Below are 6,104 nucleotides of genomic sequence, written 5' to 3'. Positions count from 1 at the left end.
CTAAGCTATCAGGGAAATTCAAATCAAAACCACACTGGGACTTCAGCTCATCCCTGTGAGAAGGGTTATAATGAAGAACACAAAAAGTGACTTATAATGGGATAATATCCAGAATAAAGAAACTCAGTAGCATAAAACCAAAGAAATACTTTCCAAAATGAGCAAAGGATCTATGATGGTTCGTATCTAGATGTCCCCTCAAGCCTTATGTAGTCATAGGTGAGGCTTTTTCTGAAGTGACTGAATCAAGAACGTGAGATTGGTCCGTAGTGCAATGCCAGGATTAAGCATGCTGGGATTAAGGGTGGGTGGTTACTAAATCAGTCCAGGGATTGGCTTGGCACCACCCTAGTCCTGCTAGACTGCATACAGCATGAGGGACAGGAAGGGCCTTGTCTTCTCCTTGTTTGCTGCTTTTGCTGTCTTCTTCCTGCTGTCAGCTGTCTCTCCTCTGCCATGTGCCCCCTGCCTAAAGCCAGCCAGCTATGAACAGCAACCACTACAAACTGTGAGCCGAAGTAAGCCCTCCCCCTTTAACTTTGGGTGTCCAGTATTTAGTCTCTACAATGAGAGAAATAACCAAGCCAGGACCTGAATAGGTGCTCCCCAAAAGCCGACAAGTGCCCGGCTGGCCCAAGGACAAGGTAAGTGCTCGGCAGCAGGCTCCATCAGATGAATGCAAATTAGAGCCACACTGAGATGCCAGCTTATGCCCATTCAAGTGGAGCTTATCCAGAAGACAAAGTAACAAGTGTTGGTGAAGATGCGGACAAAAAAAGAATCCTTCTACAGTGCTGTAAATTAGTACAATCATTATAGATAACAGGATGGAAGTTATTCAGAAAGTCAAAGCTAGAATCAGCCTATGGTCCCGCACGTTCACAACTGGGTACATAATTAAAGGAAATGCAATCAGAGCATCGAAAGACATGTGGCACTCTTCACAACCGCCAAGATCTGGAATCAGCTGCCTTTCCGTGATGGAAAGCTCCACTTGGATAAGCGCCACTTGAATCACTGACTTTCAGTGATGAAGGAACGGACGAGCAGATATGAAGCACGCACAGGGCAGCACACTTCTCTGCCTTGCAGAGACAGACATTATTCGTGACAACACGGAAGAACCTAGAAGACTTTATGCTAGGTAAAACGAGTTGGGCACAGTAAGACAAATACCACACGTCCTCATTTCTGCGGTATCCAAAAGAGGTGAACTCATAGAATAGTAATGGTGATGACCAGGGACCACAGATGTGTTGGCCAAATAACACGAAGTTTCAGTTAGACAGAAGGAGTGACGTCTGCAGGTCTACTACGGTACGGTGTACTGATCGTACTTGACACAAATGCATTGCATTTTGGAAACTGAAGAGTGGTTGATGGTCATTCCTACCACAGACGTGCGAGATAGCCATAAAGGGATAGAAAATGTATGCATTTTTCATACTATGCTGTATGTGACAAAGACACAGTTTTGTCAGTTTAAAAAAATGTAAAACGTACTTATCACAGCAATCTTACGGGCTACGTGCCTTCAGCGTTCCTGCTAGCCTGTGATGGGACCATCGCACACTGAGAAACAGCCTTCTGTAAGTTCTTGGTCTGCAATTCAAACACGAGGAACAGAAATTCCAGCCCAGGTTTTCTAAGAACACAAGAAGGCTCTTTTCTTCTTCTACCTTCTCTTTAAACGTAAGGTTTTCTTTGGAAATCTAGAAATATTTAACTAGCAAATGTGTATCCTGGACTCTAGTTTCTAGATTCACATGAACAAAAATATCTAAGCAAGAATAATAGCGCATGATCTGGATCCCTCTGCTTTAGGACTGGCTTTCCTACATGTTCACGGCTGTGGACGTCTTTTACAAGTCTAAAGCCTTGTTTCTACTGTGGGGTGGGAGAGAAGGACTCACTGTCCTGCCTGTTGTGAAGGGTCACGCCCAAGACCCCAATAACATAGACAGTTGGCAAGATATATGCATAGCACATTTATTCCTATGCACACTTACACGGACACCATGCAACATATGAAAAAGAAGCATCTTCTTCATAGGAGAGAGAGGAAGAAGAGGCAATAGACAATTCTGGAGATGGAGTAAGTGGTTTCTGAAGAAATAAAGAACCCTGGAAAACAGGTGACAGCCTGGATCTTGTACCGCTGAGTTCTGGATGTGGTGTTTGATTTTCAATCCCTTCCTCTGTGGTATGAGTTTATTTCCTTTGGTTGATGAGCTTTTAATAAAATTAGTAGGAAAATGTGTTTCTATTGACAGATTCGGTTTTTAGGTAAACAAGTTAAAGTTAGGGAAAACCTCTCTCTGCATTGTGAGAGAGAAAGAAAGTCAGAGAAAAATCTAGAGATGGGAGGGGGCATAGGAAAAATCAGAGAGACCTAGAAGCAGAGACTGTTTTTCTAACTCTACGTGCCAAAGTACCACAAGTTGAGGTACTACTTTATGAACCTTCATACCACGAATACTAGTAATGGCATCTCCCCTGCAGGCCTTCTCTAACTTCTGATGTTCAGATAGCCTAGAGCACAGCAGGCAGAGGAGGAAGTGATGATGTTTAGGAAAATGGTCCTCCTCGGCGCATCTTCCCTTCACTACTGCAGGAAGCCAGGGGGAGGGCGATGCACCTGGCAAACACCACCAGCAGCAAGAAATACAAAAACAAGCTTCTGTCTCATCAGTCCAAAAGTACTGTTCTCAACGTTGTGTCTTTGTTCCTTTCCCATGGATCACTTTGCCTACTTATTCCTTCATTACTAGCAGGATACTGTTTTTCACCTTTAAGAAATTAATTTTCATCTCCTTGACATGAAATTGCCTTGTTGAAAGTGTGTGAAGTCATGAAGAGTGTGCTTACCTCCCATCAGAATTCAGACTTTGACATCCAAGCTTGCAACAGAATGTAACGAGGGTGTGGAGCTTTAGGGCTGTGAGGTCGGAGTGCCTAGGCAGGAGGGGTGAGAGAGATGACCTCCTCCCTCTGTCTGCTCTTCTCCAAGGGAAGGAAACAGGCATCAGGAAACCAGGAAGTCTGTTCTCACCAGAAACCAACTAATGCTGGTACCTTGGTCTCAGACTTTCCAGGGAGAAATAAATTTCTTTTGTTCAAACTGCCCATCTGTCTGAACTAAAACACATGGCCTAATGTGACTCATTTGTGACTGCAAAAGTCATTTCGGGAAGTGGAGCTGATTTGTGTCCTCACGATAGTTCTAGTGCATGGCCAGGTTCACACACGGAGTTAGAGTAAATATTTCTTTCCTCAGTGTAGTAGTCACTACTGCTATCTTCCTGGAGCATAGAAGGTTGGTGCACGTACCTCCGAGAGTTTTGGTTGGCATAGTATGATTGGTTCTGTGCAGCAAGTCACAAACAACAGGATCACCTATTACTTCCAGGCCAAAACACTGTCCTGTTTTACTGCAGAACCACCAGCTGCTACAGTTTGGATCTAAGTGACCTTCAAATGACCTTGTATTAAAGGTTTGATCAATGGGGAGGTGGTGGAACGTTTAAAGGCGGGGGCCTATGGAGAGGTCTTTAGGTCACTGGGCACTTGAAGGGGATTATGGGATTCTGGCTTCTTTCCGTCTTTCCTGCTTCCTGGTTATGAGTTGAGCGGTGCTGCTCCACACGCTCCCAAGTGCATTTTGATCAACCCCAAACATGGCGCACTGCCCAATCACGGACTGAAACTGCAAGCCTGGGAGTCAAAATATGCCTCTTGTCTTTATCATGTCTGTGGGTGAGAGTCCACTCTACCCAGATGCTGTCCTAGGCATTCAGGAATAACAGTAAGCTAGACAAGTCCCTGCCCACATGAAAAGATACTCTCATGAGGGAATCTAGTAAGATCAATTTAGCAATCCAACATCCCAGGAGAAAAAGGATTGTTGTGGAAGAAAACCAGTCTTCATCTAACATCAGAGAATTCCATCACAGGATTTCCCCTTAACTCTTCTCCAAATTGAAGCCAAATCCAGAGGGCAGTGGTCCTCCTGTTCCTCTTCTAAGACACTGAAGCTTACTCCTCTGATTTGGAAGGAAAATGGCTTGGGAAAGTTGCAGGAGAAAACCTTCGGAGGAGAATAAGGGTTTAGCAAATCCTGTAGTCATGAAGATGCCTCCCAGAGCTGTGACAGTGCCACTCATCCTCCCGAACCCAACAGACCACAGAAGCGACAAGTTATCAAATGAACTCATTCACCAAAACATCAACTCGGACTCCTGAAAAAGTGATTTTATTTTGCCTAAGCCCCCATAATATACAGAGAGATGTTCATTTCCCACAGGATGAAGTCTGGTCTTTCTTGGGAGGAATCCCAAGCAGATACAAAAACAATGAAACTGAAATCAACCATATTAACCCCCATTGCAGTTCAAACACCCCAGCCATCAAAGCCAGCCAGCCAAAACCAGCTGCGGATGATCATCCTTTGAAGCTCAATGAACTAGGGCTTTGTTAGACCGGGGTGAGAAAAGATTTCAAAGACAAGAGGCTTCCTTGGGAAATGAGTTCCTGTGACCTCTTTGAGTTACATACTTTTTCTCAGAATACAGTTAGCCCCCAATCCCTACTCTGAACCCAAGAATCCCTTCTAAGCCCCTCAGCCATGCATGGCTACAGGAAAAGTAGCAGAGGAATAGTCCCACCTCCCCAACCCAGCACAAAATTTCACTCATGAATCTTGAGCCTGAAAGGAGAAAGTGGGTAGGAGATGAGGTTCCATCCTTTTCTAAATCAGCAAGTTCTGGAGAACTTAACTTGATTCTGAGTCTCTAAATCATGGTTATTGTAAAACAAAACACAGCAAAAGCAGGAGGGGCAATAAGCTTTACACTTATGCCACTTGCAGATGCCAACTTCACCAGCGCTGATCTGCTTTGTCACCCCATATGCCACTATTTATTAAGATGTTTCATGCTTTGGTAAGTCCGTTTAAATTTTTCACCTAAAATCAGACACATGTTTGAGTTTTAACATCACACGCTGGCAGTGTTGTTATTGTTTTTAGTTTTGTTTTGTTTTCCCTTGGAAGTTACTAAAGAATTGATTTTAAAGAACACATACCATTAATTCAGCTGCCTGGTTTTGAGTTAGGATGAATATTAGTATTCAAAACTTACATAAAATCTTTCCTACATAAAGGATTACTAGCACAGGGCCAGCCAGACAGCTCAGCGGACTAAAGCGCCTGCTGAGGCAGAGCGCAGCGGCAGGAGTTTGATCCCATCATGCTGTGCCAGCCCTGCTCCTGGGCCACGCAGAGATGGTGGCTGAGACTAGGCATGGTGGCGCGTGCCTGTAATCCCAGCGCTTGGGAGGCTGAAAGCAGGAGGATCACAACAAGTCTGATCTATGTAGTGAGACCCCATAGGTCCGTAGACCCTGTACCAAATACATAAAAGGAAAAGAAAGAATTGCTCGCACAGTGCTGGGAGAGAAAAGAACAGGGTATGCATGTAAATGAATCTACTTACTAGAAGTGAACACAGACGGGGCTTCCAACGTCAGTAGGTCGAGCATATTCATGCTAAACTGCTGTGTGTCCCCCTCCTTTGCCTGGAAAACAGGCCTGAGCGTGAGACTTGCGTTTTCTGCTCTCCCCAAAGTCCGGCGACTCGGGAAGCAGCTCTGAGCACTGGCTGGCCACGCCAAGGCCTTGCCTGAGCAGCTGCATTCCACAAATGGACTCATCTCTCCGCAGCTTCCCCGACATCCCCTTAGAACCACGACTGCACCGAGTGGCCCGTGAGTCTAGTGACACACCCAAGGCCCCACATTCCCGAATTAGGTTGGCTCCCTTAACTCTTGCATCTCTGCACGTGCCTTAAAGCCTCCTCAAGGCTAACATCTGCTCTGGGCCTCAAAATTGTGTGGTGCCAAGCCACCACTCTACGGCGTCCTTTCCTAGTTACTTCTTCCACCCATGACTTCATCTTTCATGACTTCTTTTCTTTTAAAAATAATTTCTTTTAGGGACTTCCATCAAAAACTTAGGAGAAGTCCTTGGTTTTGGATAGATATATTTTTTTTATGTTTGTAAATAATTTATTTTCAATTTGCAATCTATTAAAAATTTTTTTTTAAAA

This window comes from Octodon degus, unplaced genomic scaffold (assembly GCF_000260255.1).
Source record: "Octodon degus isolate 3935 unplaced genomic scaffold, OctDeg1.0 scaffold00004, whole genome shotgun sequence".
In the NCBI taxonomy this organism is placed as follows: Eukaryota; Metazoa; Chordata; class Mammalia; order Rodentia; family Octodontidae; genus Octodon; species Octodon degus.
Note: the sequence above shows the minus strand (reverse complement) of the source record.